Below are 21,938 nucleotides of genomic sequence, written 5' to 3' on the forward strand. Positions count from 1 at the left end.
AAGAGTGATAGAGCTCTTAATTCTTGGCAATTGAGTAGTCAGAGATATTGTTTTAGGATTTTACAGATTCAATGTCCTTACCAAATGAAGTTCATATTGCCCCTGGACTTTTTTTTTTTTAACTCAGCTACTACGTTTTATTCAACTTTTCAACAATATTTCAGTGCTGTATGCAGTGATGAATTTCCCATTAGCCATGTAAGGCACATGTCTAAAGGTGACAGTTGTTGGGTTTGGAACTTGGATACGTGTGTTAATGCTGGCATTTCAATATTTACCAGTAACTACAAAATATTTCCACTCTACTGTATCATATGCCATCTGGAGTGGCATATAAATGGATAAGACATGCACAAATTGCCCCTGTAATCTGTCCTAATGGGATGTAGTTATATGACCGACAGTCACAATAACTCCCCCTACATCCCGAACACGTACAATACCGACAGTCGGCATGCTGACAAGAAGAGACTATTCCCACTCGTGGGTGTCCACGACACCCATAGAGTGGGAATAGAACCTGTGGCGGGCCCGCAGCGTGGTGAGTACTCAAACCTCCCCAACTCCCCTCGCTGGCATTCTACCACCGGGATCCCGGCTGCCAGTAACGCAGCCCCAACCCGTCCTAATTATTAAATATGCATGCATAATTATAAAATAAAATACACCATTAAAATTCATGGCTTTTTTTATTACTATTGTATGGAATTGGCAATCAAATGACGGCTTACAGTATAACCAAACAATGAGAAGAAAAAAAATTGGGCAGAGGTGGTGGCGATTTCTGCTGTGCATAGGAGCACCCTGACCCCTAAATCCACCCCTTGCTGTATTATGATAAAACTATGCCAGGAGATTCTGTCAGCTTGTGCATGTGATTAACCTGTTAGTCTCCCACCAAACAAAAAAAAAAAGTTTAAATTTAAAGCGCTGCATGGATTGGATTTGATTTGATTTGACATGATATCGAACTTCACAGCACAACTGCCCATTTTACAGAAGTGAGATGTGCGTGCAATGCAATCTAGTCCAGTCCTATTAGGTGCAAGAGGGCTAAGTTGGGAAATCCCAAAGCAGTCCTCATGAGAGGGAGCACGCTGTAGCTGCACAAAGCACCCGCCACTCACAACTAGCCTCCTTGAACGCAAAGATGTCAAAACGGTAGAATTTCACAAACATCTGCATTGAAGATCAGTTGGCAGCCCTATGTAGTTGAGAAGCAGAGGCCCCATGATGTGTGGTCCAAGAGCCCCCCCCCCCCCCGACTAAATGGAAGGAACCATAACTGTGGAAGGCACCAGCTGTCCCCGAGCAATAAAGCCCAATGAATGACTGCACAAAGCCAATGTGAAACGGTTCTCTTCAATGCCGGCCAGCTCCTTTTGTAGGAATCATAGATGACAAACAAATCCTCCATTTTTTGTAAAGCCAAAGTCTGGTCAATGTAAAATCGGACAGCCCATACCACATCCAAGGGATGACCTGAAGAATACACTGATGATTCGGATGAAGAATCTTCACAAGGAAGAACTGGAAACCACAATAGGTTTATTGATATGCAACTTGGAGATGACCTTTGGCAAGAAGGAGGATTTTGTATGGAGCTCTGGCCTGTCATTATGAAAAACAAGATATGAAGCGTAAGGAATAAGGCACCTAGCTCTGACTCTCTCCTGGCTGAACAAATTGCTAAGAAGTAGATCATCTTCCAAGTAAGATATGTAAGGTCCATTAAGGGAAGAGATTAAAAAAGATCTGACTGCAAAAAAATCAAAAGACTAGATTTAGGTCCCACAGAAACATGGGAGAGAGCAACATGAGTTGTAGATAGAGGACCTCTATCTGCAATTCAGGAAGAAAGGCCAATCGACGCTGGAAAACGTCAGACGGCGCCGATACCTGCACTATCAAGGATACCATGTGGAGACACGCATCTAGACAAGCTTGACGATACAAATGAAGATGGGAAAAACAGAAGGAAGGAGGAGGGAACTCATGACTTTTGTACCAAAATACATTACCCCACCAAATGCTGTAGTAAGGTTGAGCCCAGATCAGATTGTGTACCATTGACATGGTTGGAATAACAGCCTCTGGAATAACCTTCACTCTTTGCATGGTGGCCTCAACAGCCATGTTGTTAAATGGAGTTAATTTAAAGGTGGGGTGGATTAACAGCCCTTGTTAATAATTTATTAATAACTAGGCCCAAAGGAGAGATGAGCTATGTGCTATTTCCACCATTGTAATGAATCATGTGCTCTTAAAACCTTTTATTATATTATGCTTTTGCATTAATGTTATTTTATATTAGTTTTTAACGAGATGTACAGATGTTGTAGAAATATAGGCAGTATTGGAGAACAAATTATCCCCAGCATAAAATACTAGTAACCAAATCAAATGGGGAAGGGGAATCCGGGTCATTTAACCCTAGTACTGAAAGAAAAAAAAAAAACAGTCACAATAATTTGTGTAACTCAGGTTACCAATGGAAAGTCTTATACACTTCTATGTAACTGAGCTGCCACATTCTCTCAGTACACAGTCTAGCCAATTAAAAACCTTCATATAATTTGTCCACACTTCAATATACATATAAATATTATCAGCTGCACAATGGCACCCCCCACTTGTATTGCTTCCATACAGTTTTTCAGGCAGTCAGAAGTCAGGGCTAACGGTTGCACTGCATATGCGCAAGCTGCAAGGTGACAAGCTGGCTAATATACTGTATGCGCAGAAGGCCCAAGGCCTTCTCTTACCCCTGCCAGCCAGTATCGCTGGGGAGCTGAGTGTCAGTAAGCTGTCCTAGCAAACTTTTAATGATAAATTGCTGTGACAGAAGATGTTCTACTGTTGCAATAAGCAGTGACAGAAAATCTTTTTTATAGCCATAAATTCATATATAGACCTTGACTCTATTACTGAAAGTTTCAATTGTGTATTTTGCTCTTAATCAATCCATTTATATGATGTACTATATGCACTTGTCAAATAGGCTACCTTGTGTCATTTGCAGAACTCACTGTGATAGAAAGAATTGACTGTTGCTGAGGGCAAAACTCATATCATATCATATCATATCAGCAACTTGATTTCACTCTGTCCTCATCAATATTGGTGCTACTCACCGATCTGCAGCTCTTTCTCTGATAACCCAGACAGAATGCACTTATACAGCAGGGAACATCCAGAACACTTGTACAACCCAGTGAGGTTCAAATAGGAAAGTAATGACACTGAATTACACCATATGTAGGCAGACAGCACTGGATATGTTCCCAATGCCCACCAATCAGTGATCTGAAAAAAAAAAGAAGAAAAAAAAAGGATCTGACCTCAGTATCCCAATGAACAATAGTTGGTGCCCATAAAACCGAATAATTCTGCTAATCTACTTGTATAAAATATGTATTTAGTGACTATTTAAACACTGATATAAATAATATTGTAGTCAACCCCAGAAAGTGGAATAATCTGATAAAACACAAGTCCTCGACACACACTAGTATTGTTCTCTCACCAGAATACGTGTATTAGGCATTTTGTCACAAGACCTAATTAAGCCGTATTAGCATCTTAATTGCCAAATTAGTAACTGAAGAATTATTCAATAAGAAAAATAAAAGAGCAATATCTTAGCCCTAAACAACAAGCTTACCGGCAAAGTGACTTGTATATATCTTGTGTACCAGGAATAGATAAGAATACATTTTTTATTTAATTTTCTTGGTGCACTTGGAAATAATAAAGTTTTAGGTGGAATTTGTTAAGTTAGATCCCTTTCAGACATGCATTAAAATCCCAGGTTTATACACATGAACGAGCATAAAACCGAGATTTTGGTATGTCTGAATGCAAACGACCGGGTACGCGACCCTTCTCCCAACCAGGTTCATGGAGCTCAGTCCCGAGAATTTGCCGGTGTGCTAGACTCGGCAATTTCCTGGGTCTGATGTCTGAAAGGGGTATTAAACACGCTCTTAAAAGATTGCCTACTCTGTGTCCTGCATTCAGGATATCAGACAGGTGGCACAATATTTTGCTTACACCATCCGTGCTCAGTTTGCACCAACAGCTCCTGCGGCCAGTGTGATGTCAGGAGACAATACGCCACTTGTCTGAAAAAAAAAGACCTTGGGATTCCTGACATAAACACACCCTAGACTAGAATTTGTGCACTGCACACACTCCTGACACTGATCAACACTCTGCAATAGTGACTGGACACTGGGCAGCTGACACTTATCGGAATACAGATGATATCCCGGCAGACGGAATGCCAGCTGTCACTACACCGATGGCGTCATCCCATCTGTCTGAATCCTGGCAGCGAGTCCCCACGTGGGTTTGCGTCGCTCGCCACGCATCAGGCCCGGTGGCTTGCTTCACTTGCCACAGGTTCTATTCTCACTTGGCTGGTGCCGTAGACCCACCAACTGAATGGGAATAACCTGCATTTGTCAGGATTCCAACCGGCAACACCTCATCGGCTGTTGGGATTCCAGCGTTGGTCTCCTGAACGCCGGGATCCCGACAGCAGGGATATTAACTGCATGCCCACTGATCAACTAGCAATTAAAAGGAAGAGGAAAAGTACAAAAAATGAATGTGTATCTGTATTAATGCCTGTCCCCTAAGCACCTCTAAGGCCTATATATAGTAAGAGGAATGTAGCCTATTGGTACTTCCTGAATGATGTTTGAGTATTAGAAGAAAGTTCTAGGATGGTTTGCGGAGTTCTTGGAATCTGTATATTAGAAGAATATAAGAGGTTCGTATTGATATCTATCAGCATTATGAGTGCCCTCAGATGTTGGTGAGATGAGAGGCACATGCAAGTGGTGAGAGATACATCATTAGAACTTGAAGTCTGTGCATCAGTATTATATACATGTGATTTTATGTATGTACGTGTGTGTGTGTGTGTGTGTGTGTGTGTGTGTGTGTGTGTGTGTGTGTGTGTGTGTGTGTGTGTGTGTGTGTGTGTGTAGGGGGGGTGTTAGGAGGAGAAGGTAAGAGCTACAGTATATCTGCTAATGTGTGAGTATTAGGAGGAGGTAAGAGGTATCTGTTCTCATGGCAGTATACTAGGAAAAGGTGAGAGTCAGAGGTGGGATGTTTATGAATAGAGAGGAGGTGAGAGTTACATGCTGTTCACTTATGGAAGGAAATAATAGGTGTGTTGGGCAACTACAGAGCTACATGTCCTGACTTCTGTGAATGAGGAGGATGATAGTAACAAGAAGTACATGCCCTAAAGCCTATGTATAATAAATTCACTGGTATGCGCGTGGATGTCAGTGTTCACAATTAGATGAGAGGTCTATGTTGCAATGTCTATTATACATACACATACATTTTGTATTAAATAGCTATTCAACAGATTCAAATACCTTTTCCAAAGACGATCTTCCTATTGCTCTCCACTCGTGTTACCAGAAGGGTATGCGACTTTCTGAAGCTGTAAAAGAAAAAAATACAGAGATGTGTGAAGGAGGGAGAGCAAGGGCTGCTTACGTGGGAGGGGGTGTTACAGAGAGAGTCTCAGTGGGGGGGAGGAATAACGTGTGTGGGTGACAGAAAAAAAAGAGAAGAGAAGAAAGGAGCATTAAGAATTAGAGGAGCCGGATAAAGTAACAGGGAATGGAGGATAAAACAATATAATGCTATATAAATAAATACAAATATAGAAAATATAATATTGTGTGTGCAGTAAAGTATTTAAATTAAATTAAATACTAAAATAATTGTGGTCAATAGGTATATAATATAAGCACTTACAGCAACAGCCGGGTATCATGTATAATTAATGGAATGTCAAAAGAGGTAATAAGGGCACTGCTGAATTAAAAATGATGGTTTTATTAACAAAAAAAACAATCTTATTTAACATATAGTATTATTTAACATATAGTAAAAAAACAACAACATTTAAATATTTGCACAGAACAGGATAACACACCATATATTGGTTACTTATACTGTAGCTAACTGAAAAATCTGTGGCCACCACTTTGCATCCAACTGCATAAATACCATCATCCAACATACAGGAACACCACAATTTCCTCTGGACCCCACACAGGGCAGATTAACAATGGGGCGGGTGGAGATACAGCTCCAGGCATCCTCATAAAAATAGGCCCACCATCGTAAGTATTAAAAGTGTATTTCTAATTTTTTCACAAAATTCTGCACATTTTCTGTTTTTATGTATTTAAGAAGACAGTAAGGCTGATTGTGTAGGATGTGTACACACCCACATGGCTCTGGCCACACCCACACAGCACTTGTCACAGGTCATCCCCTACTCAGAATAGGCCCTTGAAAATTTTCAGCTCCAGAATGATGTGGCCCTTAATCCGGCCCTGACCCCATATAGAACTGTGTTGGTTTAGGGCAGGGGTAGGTAACCCATGGCACTCCAGCTGTTGTGGAACTACTCATCCCAGCATGAACTCCAACAGTTTAGGTTATGCCAGAAAAAAAATGTTTTAAAAGTAATGTTAATGGAAAAGAAAAAACTGTGCGTGTGATTATGTGATTTAGATCTGCTAATTACACAGTGCTGGAAAGTACTCATGAAAACCCCCAAATCCTACATAAAAATAGAACTGTGCCCTCACTTCTCGCAGCATGACAGCGTGGGGAAGAGAAAAAAGTGTGTCCAGCCAGGCTCGCCTCTTCAGCTCACGTGCACTGATGGGAGGGTGAAGGGGAAACACAGGGCATTACTGCAAGTCCCTGCACACAAGTAAGAAAGGTCCCGGCACTGCAGCAACAATGATCAGGTATCGGAGGAGGGGAGGTGGTGGGGTGCTGGGGCATCAGTAGCGGCAGCCAGAGATCCCGACTTCTAGCGCCGTTTGTAGTGGGAGTAGTAGGACAATAGAGCCATACTTTCTGTTGGCATTTGCATACACACGCCTGCTACTATGACATGTGTACGTGTGCAGATGTCAGTTTGTTGGTAAAGACCACACACTGCACAATGCTCAGGATATCTGCACAATGCTCAGGATATCTGTTCAGCGCTGACCAAATCAGTTGGTCATGTTGGGAGATTTCAGCATGGCCGACCGACCAATCAGCACTGATTGGTGACAGCAATACACAGTACAATTATCTGGCAGATCCGCTGATATCTGGCGGATCTGCCAGATAATTGTAGCATGAACACCCAACTTTAGCATTTATCAAGTATATGCTATAAAATTTAGGGTAAATGCTGATTGGTTGCTATGGGCAACTTCTCCACTCTTTTCACTGCTAAATCCCCAAATCTGCTGTGTGAGTGGATCTGATCCCTCATTGGCCCAGAGAGCAGCTGCCAGAAAGAAGAGACTGGTGTCTTAACATGAGGTGGGAGAATGTGTGCTCAGAAAGCTCAGTTCTAGCCCCTACTGGTTAAACTATGTTTGTATATTTATTATAGGATGTTTAACCTTTCCATGACCACTTATTTATGCAATATAAATATGTTTGATACAGTAAGCTTTTTTATTTAAGCTGGGTACACACTGGGACGACAGAAATTCATTCTGGAACGAATGCCCGTCAAACCAGATTGCCTGTATACTCTGTTGCGATGTTAATAAAAGTCAGAGTGATCATGTTCCATCCTTCATTAGCATAAACAAGAATTCTAGCGATATCGTTAGGTTTGATGTGCAGCACATCAAACCTAACAACCGTCACAAGTGTTCGTGGAAGCACGCAATCCTGCATAAACACTGAGTGATGTAAGCGATGTTTCGTTCCAAAACGGCATTTTGGAACAACATCGCTCCAGTGTGTACCCAGCTTTAGACTCTATGCCATACAGCTTACATTATTTAGGGAATCCTAACAGTCCTAGGGCGGGATGTACTATCAATGATCGCGAGTCATCGCCGGTCATCGCAATGATAGTAATCGCATATGTTAGTACATATGCGATTAGCATCTCAAAGCGATGCCAGGGGTGTCCTGCGATCAGTGATGGTCCGCAGGAGAGGGTTTGAGGTGGTTTCCCTCACCTCCCAGCCCCGGGAGGTGACGTGCAGGGAGTCCCTGTGATCGTTCTCCCCTCTGCAGCCGGAAGGAGACAAGGCTGTGTTGCGAGGGAGAAGGAGGAGGGGGTCCGGGGGTTGTCGTGAGCGGCGCAGGTTGGCGGCGGGATGCGGCGGCGGCAAGAAGCTCATAGGCTTCTATAGGTTATCGCCATCAAAAGATGGCGATACCCCCGGCGGCGTAAACCCAGCGGTGGGGTCTTAGTACATATGAAAGTGCGGTAAAAACCCCGAAAACAGGGGTTTTACCGCATTCTCCCTTTAGTACATCCCGCTCCTAACCTGTAATGAATACACCTGTGCACCAACTAGGAGATCTGTAAAACGTACTGTTATGGGCTCCTGAGGACTAAGAGAAGTTGCCCATGGCAACCAATCAGCTGCTCTGTATAATTTGAAAGTATGCAAATGATAAATGTTACATCAATGCTGATTGGTTGCCATGGGCAACTTCTCAACTGGCTTACTTCTCCACTCTTTTCACTGCTTAGTACATATCCCCCTAAGGGGGTTATTCAGGTTAAATTGCAGATTCTGCTAAAATGCAGAATCTGCAATCCTTTCATTCGCATGTTGGGGGCAGGCCATCGCAGGGCAATGTCGCCCAGCATGCTGAACGTCCTGCCCAGTGGCTGCGACCGCAATAGATGTGGTCACAGCAACTGTGGACGACCCCCTGTCTTTGCAGCCGGGATGCGAAGGCAGGTGCACCGCTGCCATGTTTTCCTTCGGAGCAGCTGCATGTGACGTCACTGCGCCGCCTTGAAACGGTGAAAAAAACCCCACCAGTTATCGGCCTGTCCCCACGTTGCTGCCATGCGAACACCTCTGTCTGTCAATCAGGCAGAGGCACTCACAGCCAATACGATTCAATTGCATTGGCCAAGTGCACACGAGCAGGATGGGACATGCACATGTGTATTGGTGCCGGCAAGGGGGAAATTGCGGCCTCAATAACCCCCTCAGTTTGTCACTATGGATCACAGTGTTAATACTGTATTACATACACTATCCGGCATATAATTAAATTTTGAGTACCTATGTGCAGTAAATAAAAATAGTTCAGGGGGGCTGGCAGTGATCGCTGGACCTCATGGTGGGGGGGGGGGTTAATTGGGGCGAGGACTAGTGAGGTAAAAAACCTTGCGGACCTCGCAGGCAATTTTGGATTACCCCGGGTATGCCCGCACACGATACCCACAATAGTCAACTTCGATCCGAAACCGGGAGGGTTATCCCGGTTTCGGATTCTCGCAGGTTTTGGATTGCATATAAGGACGTTGCGGCGATACTTGGTACCATTTCACTCCAGCCCAGGCACACTGCTGCTGTCATTGTGTCCATCTACAAGTGGCTGTGCTGTTAGGTTATACTTAAATTGGCTGCAAGGTGTCCATGCAGAAGTGGCTGTGCTGTGTCCATCCACAAGCTGTGTCCAATACCCTTAGTCTAATTTAATTTCTGTCACACAGTGGTACTGCACTGACTCCACAGGCCATAACCCATCCACTGCCTTCACATATAAGCACGCAGTGTGACTGTATTTTCAGTTGTGAAAAAAAGAAAAAAGAAAATATAAAAAGTTAATTAAAAAAAACTTAAAGTAAAAAAATAAAAAAAGTTAAAAAGCTAAGAAATGTAAAAAAAGTCAAAACCAAAATAGATTTTTTTAAAAAGTTTGTACAACCTGTGTGAGCTGTATCCCAGTATGCTGTACCCCAATGGGCTTTGTTCACTTCTCGTACACTTATAAAAGCAGTCTGACTCCACGCAGTGCGAGTTGAGCTGCCAGTTAGAAAAAGTAAAAAAAATATATTGTCTAATTTGTTGCGGCCCATGGTGTGCGCCCAGTCTGTGTCGCTTCTGGGTATCGGGGTGGGCGTGGCCAATGCATTTCACTGGGCAATGACTTGCCTTGCTTCATCAGGAACTAGATTCCTAGTGTCCCAGTTCCTCTCTCCGTGCATGTGACGTCATATGCACGGAAGCAGCAGTGATGGCGCTGTGTGATACAGCAGGAGGAGATGACTGCGAGTGATGTTGAAGCTAATCTAACCACTTTTGAAAGAACAGCTGAGCGAGAGAGTTGGCCTAAAGATCAGTGGCCAAGCCTTGTGCTACCCTTCCTCTATGGAGACCGCAAAAAGCCTATTTAAACTTGTGCCTAACAGAACCCTAGATCGTGGAATGGGTAATTAAGGATCAATTTCTACGGTCCCTTCCTACAGTTCTGCGCAAGTAGGTGAGCCACTCGAACCCTAAAACAGCTGACCAATTGGTAGAAATGGTGGAGCGGTATGTGGAACTATTAATTGGGCCCTAGTCCAGCAATGGCGATCTCAAGTGACCACTGGTAAGACTGTACCAAAGGAAAAGGGCTCTGGGTGGTGGAATGAACCTAAGACTATGGGTTTGAAATCTGGATGCAGGCCAGCAGTGCAAGGAAGGTTCCTAACCTATAAAAGACTTGATAATAGTATGGTCCAATGTCTTTGATGTGGTGGTTTGGGTCATATTGCTGCTAATTGTTTGCTTACCTCTGAACCTTTGCAATGTGATACTGGTCATATCAATCGCAGAGTGTCTTTCTTTGCTTAGCTAGCCTGCGCTGCAGACCGACAGGCTGAGATAAGCAAATGTGTATAGTCACTATAGAAGGCAAACAGGTAGAAGCTCTGTTAGTTTCTGGTAGACTGGTTACCCTTATGAAAGCTAATTTGGAGATCCCCTTAAACCATAAGTGAAAAACTGTGGGTGTGACTTGCATACATGGGGATACTCTGCATTATGTTACAGTGGTAGTGAACAGGGGCGTATCTACCATTTGGCCAGGATGGCACTCGCCAGGGGCGCCCGTAGAAGGGGGGCGCCGCCCGGAGGTGCCACCCGCGGCCAAGTGATAGAGCAGTCCGGATGGGCAGGGAGTGAAGCAAAGGTTGCACAACTTACACGGAGTTTAATCAGCCGCAAGGGGAGGAGACAGAAGCTGTGTGCTGCCGAGTCCTGACTTAAAGTCCTGGCTGCAGCAGTTTCTGCTACAGCTGAGCATATCGCTCCCCTCAGCTCCTGCACCTCTGAGTCACTCCCTTCCTCCTCTGTTCCTTTGAAAAAAGTTAGCCCCGCCCCCTGGAGGCGGAGATCCGGCCCAGGCCCATGATTACCAGGGCAGTGTGAGGAGGATTACTGGGGATGCCTGCAAGGAATCACACCGCGGGAGGAGGAGAGACTATGGCTGGAGACTGATGGAAAGACCCCTTGAAGTGCTGCTGAGACACCATGATGAGTCCATGTCCCAAGAAGTCCGTAACAGCTGTCTGTCTGGAGGAGGGGATTTGTGTGGGTGGGAAGTAGGTGGGGAGTGAGAAAGATGTCAGTATGGGGGTGGGTGGTGGGTGATGGATGTGTGTGAGCCTGTGAGGGAGCTGTTGGTCGGCAAGGGAGGAAGGGGAGATCTGTGTATGTGACATACACAGTACATCAATACCTGCAAATATCCCACATTTTAGACACCCCCCCCCCCCCCCATCATTACAGTACTGCCATCCACATAACAATAATCGTTTCTTCTGCACTGTATGTGTGCTGTCAGTGTGTGAGGGGGGGGACGGCTGAGAAAATTGTCGGTATTGGGACTGGGGCATGTGTATATGGGAGCTGTCAGTGTGGAGGGGGGGAAGGGGGGATTGGTGTGATGGAGGTGTCATCATGGATGGGAGGAAGGGGGGATTGGTGTGATGGAGCTGTCAGTGTGGAGGGGGGGGAATGGGGATTGGTGTGATGGAGGTGTCAGTGTGGAGGGGGGGAAGATGGGATTGGTGTGATGGAGGTGTCATCATGGATGGGAGGAAGGGGGGATTGGCGTGATGGAGGTGTCAGTGTGGAGGGGGGGGGGATGGGGATTGGTGTGATGGAGGTGTCAGTGTGGAGGGGGGGAAGATGTGATTGGTGTGATGGAGGTGTCATCATGGATGGGAGGAAGGGGGGATTGGTGTGATGGAGGTGTCAGTGTGGAGGGGGGGAAGATGGGATTGGTGTGATGTAGGTGTCATCATGGATGGGAGGAAGGGGGGATTGGCGTGATGGAGGTGTCCGTGTGGAGGGGGGGGAATGGGGATTGGTGTGATGGAGGTGTCAGTGTGGAGGGGGGGAAGATGGGATTGGTGTGATGGAGGTGTCATCATGGATGGGAGGAAGGGGGGATTGGTGTGATGGAGGCGTAAGTGTGGAGGGGGGGAAGGGGGGATTGGCGTGATGGAGGTGTCAGTGTGGAGGGGGGGGGAGTGGGGATTGGTGTGATGGAGGTGTCAGTGTGGAGGGGGGGGAAGATGGGATTGGTGTGATGGAGGTGTCATCATGGATGGGAGGAAGGGGGGATTGGTGTGATGGAGGCGTCAGTGTGGAGGGGGGGAAGGGGGGATTGGCGTGATGGAGGTGTCAGTGTGGAGGGGGGGGAGGGGGGATTGGTGTGATGGAGGTGTCAGTGTGGAGGGGGGGAAGATGGGATTGGTGTGATGGAGGTGTCATCATGGATGGGAGGAAGGGGGGATTGGTGTGATGGAGGCGTCAGTGTGGAGGGGGGGAAGGGGGGATTGGCGTGATGGAGCTGTCAGTGTGGAGGGGGGGGAGGGGGGATTGGTGTGATGGAGGTGTCAGTGTGGAGGGGGGGGAGATGGGATTGGTGTGATGGAGGTGTCATCATGGATGGGAGGAAGGGGGGATTGGTGTGATGGAGGCGTCAGTGTGGAGGGGGGGAAGGGGGGATTGGCGTGATGGAGGTGTCAGTGTGGGTGTGGTAAGAGTTGTCAGTGGGGGAGGTATGTTTGTGTTTAGATTTGTGCGTATGAGGGTAATGTGTGTTAGAGAGTTTTCAGGGGGTGGGCACATTGTTCATAATTGTTTTGACAAGGAGAACTACATCTCCCAGCATCTGCAGCGTGCTGGAGATGCTAATAAGCTTTATCAAAAAGTTTAAAACGCTTATTGCTTTTAAGACTGGGTGGTTAATAAGGGAGAGCTGTACAGTACGGCATTTTTCCAGTGCATATGTTTGCCGGTTGGGCTGCCACATATCACTGAAACACCCCCAAATGTAATTGCACCCACCTCCGTTTTCCTAGAGGGAGATAGTTACAGCTGTTATACTAATAGTGGGTTGTTGAATGTAGTCAGCAAATCAACAGTCCTTATGTCGACAGTACAATGCCAGCACCAGTTTCCCAACTCAGTTCTAAGGCTGCTTAAAGTATTTTTTCCCTATCCTACCACTCACTACTAGACACCTACCTACACACACACACACACACACACACACACACACACACACACACACATAGAAGTGAGCCAGTGGAGAAATTTCCCCATCAACCAATCAGCAGCTCTGTATAATTTTATAGTATGCAAATTATAGATGTTACTTCAGTGCTGATTGGTTGCCATGGGCACTTCTCCACTGGCTCACTTCTCCGCTCTTATCACTGCTTAGTAAATGTACCCCTTAGACTCTCTCCTCTGTCTAGACTGCAGTGGTTCCCAAACTCGGTACTCGACAGTTCCAGGTCACCTGTGGATTTTTAAAATGTGGCAGTTGGTGATACACAGTACACATGCCATGTGACTTGGAAAACGTGACTTGTTAGGGATCCTTCAGGACCGAGTTTGGGAACCACCGGTCTAGCGTGTCAGTGTCTGTTGTCCACTGTACCCTTTGTCTTATTTTTCGCAGTATTTCTCTGTCTCTGATGTAGTGCAGAGAGGTAGTACAGTGATGTTTTACAGTGTAGTGTAACCTATAGAAGGGTCAGCAATGTAGTGTAGGGTGTAGAGGCGTCAGTGATGTAGTGTAGGGAGGTCAGTTATGTAGTGTAGGGTGTAGAGGCATCAGTGATGAAGTGTAGGGTGTAGAGGCATAAGTGATGTAGTATAGGGTATAGAGAGGTCAGTGATGTAGTGTAGGATATAGAGGGATCAGTAAATATACTAATCCCAAGTACTTACTACACTTAATAAATGAAAACACAAACTGCAGGAAAAAGTATGCAATCTGGGTCAAAGAAAAAAAGCAAAAGGCAGAGGTTAATAAGAGTGACCAACGCCATGCCTTGCGACACATAGCATTATGTTAAACGGAGATGTTCCATAGTCTGGGGTGGGTGGGAGACTTCTAGCCTATAGAAGTCTGTTGATAGAGGTTGGGGGGGGAGGGGGTGGACTGATCCAGTGAGGGTAGGCAGGGGAGGCAGAGCCTCACCTGTTATACTCGAGTATTCTCCATTTTTTTTTTACTATAAATAACATATATAGGGTAACAAAATATGTACAACCATGTTTAATGCCCACATGAACCCTACGGTTCATATGGGATGTGAGTCTTAGCATCTTCCCCCTGCGATTAGCCATAGCTGCCCCCCCCCCCTGAGATTTAGCCCTAGCCACCTACCCAGGGTGGTTAGGGTAGGGGGCAGAGGAGGGGTAAATTAATTACCTTGTCCCCTGTCAGCATTCTAAAAATCATGATGTTGCAGTTTGTCATCTGACCGCCAGCATCCCGAACATCACCATTTCCTAACACACCCATTCATATATGTGTATGTAACTCTGGCTCTGATACTAGCCAGTGCCTCCTCAGCCACTGACCTCACCGCACCTCACTGGGCAGTTCATGATCCAATGCTGCTTGGTTTCCTGTCTGCTGTTGCTACCAGCCAGTTCCCGTTGACAGTGAGTCCCAAACAGCAATGTTTGGCAGCATTTGTGGGACGCAGTTGGTGTGGCCACCCTATTTCAAATTTGGGGGGGGGGGCGCCAGGCCCTTACTTTGCCAGGGGCGCTCGGACCCCTAGATACACCCCTGGTAGTGAACATAGCAATGCATTGTGGTTCCGCTGTAATCCATGTGGGTTTGGTTCATGGTTTGATGTATGATATAATATTGAAAACCCCAGAGAATTTGATAGTAGGTTTCCATACCCTCACAATCTCACATGGCAGTATATCAGGAATTTTTGTATCAAGTGACTAAGAAAGTGGAAGATACCGTGGAACAATTGGTAGTCCCCAAGGCATATAGAAGAATGGTATTAGACCTGGCTCAGAGGGACGGCTCTTGCCCTTGTGGCGCCCCGGGCAAAGTATAGGGGAATGGCTTCAAATGGGGGCATGGTCAGTTACGCCCCCATTTGTGCCCCCTGTAGCGCCGCTGAAAAAAAAAAAACTTACTATCCCCGTTCCTGATCCAGACCGCTCTTCTCCTCTCCTCTCCTCGATCTATGGGAGAGACGTTATTATGTCTCTCCCATAGAACAGCATAGACACTAGAGGTCAATTATGACCCCTAGTGTCTGTGCCACTATGCTGTGCGCGATGACGTCATCGCGCACCGCACAGCAAAGGTCTTCTCCATGAAGGGAAACTAGACCGTAGAGTCTAGCTTCCCTTCATGGAGAGGACCTTTGCTGTGCGGTGCGCGATGACGTCATCGCGCACAGCACAACAAAGGTCCTCTCCATGAAGGGAAACTAGATGCTACGCATCTGGTTCCTTCAAAGTGGGGGGCACAGCGGGGCACTGCGGGGGGCACAGTGGCGGATATTGCCTCGGTGTGGCGCCCTCCGGATGGCACCGGCGCCCTCCGGAAGGCGGCACCCCGGGTAAAAGTCCTGCTTGCCCGTGGCAAGATCCGGTACTGCTGGCTCATGGTCACATAACTGCAGGTCACCTAAGGATAGAAAAAAAACACAGAGAACATTTTACAGAGGTGTTTATGGCCTGGGGTCCATAAAGAGGTATCTAAATATTGTGCCTCCTGCCCTGAATGTCAGTACCATGCTCCAAGGCCACATTTTAAAAGTCCACTTGTCCTGTTACCTATTAGTGAGGTTCTGTTTGAGTGAACAGCAATGGATTTGGTTGGACCTCTAATAAAATATGCCCAGGGCCATCAATATATTTTTGTGATAAAAGATTATGGCCCTAATTCAGGGTTGATTGCGAAAGCAAAATCTTTGTCTAGTGGGCAAAACCATGTGCATTACAGGGGGGGGGGGGGGGGGGGGCAGATATAACGTGCAGAGTGAGTTAGATTTGGGTGGGGTATGTTGAAACTGAAATCTAAATTGCAGTGTAAAAATAAAGCAGCCAGTATTTACCCTGCACAGAAAGAAACAATATAAGCCACCCAAATCTAACTCTCTGCACATATTATATGTGCCGCACCTGCAATGCACATGGTTTTGCCAATTAGAGAAAGATTTTACTGCTGGGATAAACCCTGAATTAGGCCCTATGTTACCAAATATCCAGAAGCAATACATCAACAAAGACCATCGCTAGAGAACTAGAACATGTCTTTAGCAGATTGGGAATACCCAAGAAAATCCTGACTAGAGTACCCCATTTAGCATGAAGGAATTGTGCTGCCTGTTTAAAATTACTCAGTTAAGAACCTCCGTGTATCACTCCCAGACTGATGGTTTAGAGGAGAGGCTTAACAAATCTTTAAAAAGACATCCTAAAGAAAATGGTGGATAAAGACGGAAGAGATTGGGATTATTTACAACTTTATTTATTGCTGGCCATTAGAGAGGTTCCACCACCATCCACAGGGTTTTCACCTTTTGTATTGTTGTACAATAGACACCCAAGGAGATTGCTGGATATTGCAAAGGAGCCATGGGATGAGCACTCCAGACCATATAAAACTGTTATTGAGCATGTTTCTAAGATGCAGGAGTGAATGGCTGCAGTGGTGCCGATCGTAAGAGAACACTTGGAACAGGCCCAACAGGCACAGCAGAGGGTGTGCAATTGCAATGCCCAATTGCGGATCTTTGAGCCTGGGGACAGAGTGCTTGTTTTGGTTACCACAGTAGAAAGTAAACTTTTGGTAAAGTGGCAAGGACCCTTTGTAATCCTAGCAAAAGTGGGGAAAGTTAATTTTAAAGTGTACCAGCTTGGGAAAAGAAAGCCAGAACAGATATACCATGTAAATCTTATAAGACCTTGGAAGGATAGAGTAGCTATGTCAGCCATCCCAGTCAAGCCAGTAACATTGGTTCCTGAAGTAGCAATAGCAAAAACCCTCTCAACTGTTCAACAGCGGGAGGAAATCATTTTGTTTTCAGCCATAATCGGGTTAAATGACAGCATGACCCAGGGGTTAAAGTAAACATAAATCCTCATAGAATACCAAAAGTCAAATGGAAATCAGTGTCTAAAAACTAAAATTTTAAAAATGCTGGAGTTGGATGTAATTGAAGAGTCACATAGTGAGCTGTCATGTCCCATTGTGCTCATTCCAAATCCTGATGGGAGTTTGCGCTTCTGCGATGATTTTTGTAAGTTCAATAATGTGTCTAAGTTCGATGCCTAAGGTAGATGTACTTATTGAAAGAGTAGGAACAGCAAGGTACTTGACCATTATTGAGTTAACCAAAGGGTATTGGCAAGTGCCATTAACAGAGAATGTCAAAGAAAAGAAAGTTTTTTTCTGGACTGGCAGGGTTGTTCCAATACAAAATGTTACCATTTGGATTACATGGGGCACCACCACCTTTCAAAGAATGATGGATAGAATTCTAAGGCCGTAAGGACAGTATGCTGCTGCTTGTCTAAATGACGTAGTCATCTATAGTCCTGATTAGCAGTCTCACGTACCCAAGATACAAGCAGTGTTGGACTTAATCTGTAAGGCAGCAAACTCAAAAAAAATGTCGGCAGAAGTTTGAAAAAGCCTCAACTTAATAAAATTAAGGCAATACAAAATTGCCCATGACCCCTGAATAAGAAGCAGTTGTGAGATTTCTTAGGAATCATGCAATATTATAGAAGGGTTTATACCCAATTTTGCCACCATTGCTGTCCCACTGACAGATCTTACCAAGGGCAAACAGAACATTATGGTTAAATGGAACCCTGAAGCAGAAAAGGCTTTGAAGGTAGCATTGTGTACCCAACCAGTTCTGATGATGCCTGACTTTCAAAGGGAATTTGTGGTGCAAACTAATGCTTCATATGTAGGTACAGTATATGTGTGGTCCTGTCCCAGAACAAAGAGGGCAAACAGCATCCTCATATATTTAAAGAGGAATTTTAATGTACATGAGAGAAATTACGCACTGTCAAAAAAGAAGCATTGGCAACCAAGTGAGCATTAGGAACTCTCAGGTACTACTTACTGGGAAGGAAATTCAGCTTGATCACTGATCATGCACCATTAAAATGGATGTCTGAAAATAAAGAGAGCAATGGAAGGATAACAAAGTGGTTCTTGGCATTGTAGAACTTTACATTTTCAGTAGATCACAGGCCAGGAAATCAACTGGCCATTGCAGATGCTTAGTCTTGTGTTTTTTGTTTGGGAACTGCTGTTGTTCCACCCCACAGTTGGAAACAAAGGGAGATATGTGATAAAAGCACTGTGAAAGTTATAAACAGGAAATAGGTTTGTCCCTGGTTTTTGATCTATAGGATTTACAGTAAACCACCAGGAATATGTCTGTTTCTGGAAAACAGACTTGATTAGAATTTGGGCTTTAGTAAAAGCCGGTTTAGGGTTCCTGGGGGTATGGATGGAGAGAGAGGGCATGCTCCATCCATTAGCCCCATTTTGGGTTTTCATTCTGAGAGCATGCTAATTAGTACATGCACCTGTAAGATGTTTATATAAGGTGTGTCAGAACTTTCTCAGGGTCTCCCTACCCAGGGTAACAGGCAGCAGGCTTGTTATTAAACACTGATTTACTGACGTAAGTACTGTGCATATACCTATGTTTGTGTAACCTCTCTACCACTTAGAGAGGAAATCTGTATTGTTTATCATATGCCCAGATGAGCTAAGATTTATTTTTAGGTTTTATATTTTCTGTACTGCACTAACTTTGGCTAGATTGTACAAAAACCCTGACTGGTGTAGTTTCTTGGCAACTGTATGTTTGAAGTACCCATCTACCACCAGGAGAGGGCTGTCAGGAATTGACTTACTGCAGCTGCACCTGTCCGCCGGTGCAACCTCCGTCTGAGGCTCCCATGTCTCGCTGCCACTGGTCAGCTTGTCGCTAAATGCCATTCTGGGCCTAAGGACACTCCTGAGAATGTATGATAGGGGGCGCCCAGGTCACTCTCTCAGTGGCTGGGTGCAGAAGTAATTACTGATGAATCACTTTTTTAACCAGTATAATCAGTAATAAATATCTCAAAATTAATGTCATCCAATTATATAAAAAAATTACAATAAATTTAATACAATAAGATAAAACAAACATGCATAAAATATTTCTAAGGACAAATGTCCAAAACTCAGTGTGTCCCAAACTCAGTGTGGATGTCCAAAAGCCAAACGTGTAGATGTCCAATAGCCAACGGCTATTGGACATCTACACGTTTGGCTATTGGACATCCACACTTCCGGATCCAGGACGTTTGCGGATAGACTTCCACTGGTAAGCTTAGGAGCCAGAGCAGGGTTAAGTCTGGACCACCCTGCCGTATATACCACCTGCGGCTCCTTTGCTACCCTATGGGTACGATTTCATTCTGAGTTTGGGACATTTGTCCTTAGAAATATTTTATGCATGTTTGTTTTATCTTATTGTATTAAATTTATTGTCATTTTTTTTATATAATTGGATGACATTCATTTTGAGATATTTACTGATTATACTGGTTAAAAAAGTGATTAATCAGTAATTACTTCTGCACCCAGCCACCGAAAGGGGGCGCCCAGGTCACTCTATCATACATTCTCATATCTGTTTCATTTGGGGGTAAGGGAAACCCCTCAGTGTGTCCAAGGCAGCACCAAAAAACTTTCAGCGCCCAACGAGTTACTCCAAATTCCATATTTGCTAAGGACACTCCTGTTGTCAGCTGGCGTGCACGCACGCAGGGGTGTAGCGAGGGTGGCTCCGGTGGAGCGAGAGCTCCGGGCACCAAAAAAGTTAGAGGGCGCAGATGGTGGGCACACTGACTTGGACTCAGAGACTAGGTGGGGAACAGGTCAGGCCAGTGGTGACAGCAGGAGACATTGACATCCAGCACATGCCGAAGCTCTGCCCACCCTCTTTATATGTCTCACTGTCTGCTTGTAGCTGTGCAGCCGGGTTACTTTTGTCCTGCAGCACTCACTGCTGCAGCACCTCTTTCTGCCCTGGCTGCTGCAGTACCTCTCTCTCTCTGCCCTGAATGCGGTAGCACCTCTCTCCCCCCCGACTGCTGCAGCACCTCAGTCTGCCCCAACTGCTACAGCACCACCTTCTGCCTCAGCTGCTGCAGACCTCTCTCTGCCCCAGCTGTTGCAGCACCCCTCTCTGCCCAGGATGCTACAGCACCTCTCTCTACATTGATGCTGCAGCACCTCTCTATGCCCCAGCTGTTGCTGCTGCAGCACCTCTCTCTGCGTTAGAAGCTGCAACATAACCTGTATAAACAGCTCTTCTGTGGTGTAAGGGTCTCTTCTGTGTGGTGTAACGTGAATAACGGTCTCTACTGTGTGGTGTAAAGTGATTAACGAAAACTACTGTGCAGTGTAATGTGAATTGGTAATATTCTGTGGTCACACCCCTACCACATGAAGCCACGACCCTATATATTTGTTGCGTGCCTGAGGCACGCGCTGTCCCTGTTTTAAACCATGGGTACCCAGAGGAAACTTTCGCCCTGAGCTCTACAAGGTCTAGAACCAGACCTGTTACCAATTTAGAATTTTTCATATTTTTTATTTTCAAAAATAACATGCCACCACGTGTTGGCCAGGCCCCCAATTCCATACAGGGCAGGGGGCGCCGAAACATACCCTTGCTCCGGGCACCATGGCACCTAGCTACACATCTGCACGCACGCCGCATTCCCGCCAAACCACAGCATGGGCGCCGCCATGACAGTCCCCGTCAGCTCTTCCACATCAGCCAATCCAGAGCCTGGCCGCACCTCCCATTCACTCCCAACCAATACCTGCAGACCGGGGGGTATATCAGGAGCAGCAGGGTGAGTCAGTCCTTGCCTTGGACTTCGTGTCATAACCCTGACCTGTGTCTCTGGCTCCATTCTCCAGTTCCTCTTGGTAACTGCTCTGCTTTCCAGTATGGTCCTGCACTGCCATGGAACCACAAGCACCAGCAACCCGGGTACCTGTGGTCAGCTTCACACCTTATCCAGCTACAGTGTGCTCCAGCCCTCTGCAGTAGAGACTCTCTTCTAGGTGCATCTCGTTACCTACACCTGTTCGTCAGCCTGCATGCTGCAAGTGTTATTCCAACCTGCACTGAGGATTTAAACCACTTGTTCCCGTCTCCTGCAACAGTTACCTGGCTCGCTATTCCCTCCATCATCCCTGCTGTGCTCCACGATCCAGATACCATCGGTTCCCATACCGATACATCGGTCCCCTGATCGATTGTTACCCACGTCACAGACTTTGCCATAGACTTTCAGCTTCCACGCTGTTCCACCCACAACTGCATATCTTCTGTTGTCATCAGTACTCCTGCTGCCATATTGTTTGTATCAATCGCTAAATAAACAACACAGCGCACATGCGCAGGAATCTTATCCAGGCTCCTCGTTTTCTCCATTCCATCTCCACTGACCCACTAGTGCCCTCTCCGGGAACACAAACTAGACAGAGCCTGACAGTAAGTCCAAGGCCGATGGACTCGGACGGTGGTCAGAATGTGGGGTCAGGGGCCTTACAAAATCTGGTCTCCCGCCTGGATGGACAAGAGGCTGCACAGCAGCAGATAATCCAATTCCTGCAAGGAATATCCTCCCGTCTCGATACACTGCAACAGTCACTGCCCAGTGCTGTCGTTCCTTCAGTTCCAGTCACCTCTGCACATGCAAGTTCAGTGGGTTCTCCTTCACCGGCTGCATCAACTCCAGTGTCACGCC

The 21,938-nt window shown here is 45.8% G+C and overlaps 1 protein-coding gene and 1 long non-coding RNA gene across 6 annotated transcripts in view; one reads left to right on the forward strand and one right to left on the reverse strand.

Moving 5' to 3' along the window:
• The window catches only part of LOC134909523 (excitatory amino acid transporter 1-like), a 144,288-nt gene that overhangs the window by 86,932 nt on the left and 35,418 nt on the right, over positions 1-21,938 (reverse strand). For 2 of the 4 annotated variants that reach the window (XM_063916495.1, XM_063916522.1), the window contains exons 2-3: positions 5,400-5,467; positions 3,135-3,306 (exon numbers count right to left, since the gene is read on the reverse strand). The gene's annotated coding sequence lies outside the window, so the exon portion shown is untranslated. Of the gene's footprint in view, positions 1-3,134; positions 3,307-5,399; positions 5,468-5,787; positions 5,850-18,229; positions 18,281-21,938 lie in introns of those variants that run through there. The other 2 variants (XM_063916504.1, XM_063916513.1) reach the window with 2 other exon arrangements.
• The window catches only part of LOC134909541 (uncharacterized), a 51,430-nt gene continuing 36,186 nt past the window's right edge, over positions 6,695-21,938 (forward strand). The window contains exon 1 of one of the 2 annotated variants that reach the window (XR_010175961.1): positions 6,695-6,797. This is a non-coding gene — a long non-coding RNA (uncharacterized LOC134909541). Of the gene's footprint in view, positions 6,798-11,200; positions 11,357-21,938 lie in introns of those variants that run through there. The other variant, XR_010175960.1, reaches the window with a different exon arrangement.

This window comes from Pseudophryne corroboree, chromosome 1, assembly GCF_028390025.1.
Source record: "Pseudophryne corroboree isolate aPseCor3 chromosome 1, aPseCor3.hap2, whole genome shotgun sequence".
Taxonomy (NCBI): domain Eukaryota; kingdom Metazoa; phylum Chordata; class Amphibia; order Anura; family Myobatrachidae; genus Pseudophryne; species Pseudophryne corroboree.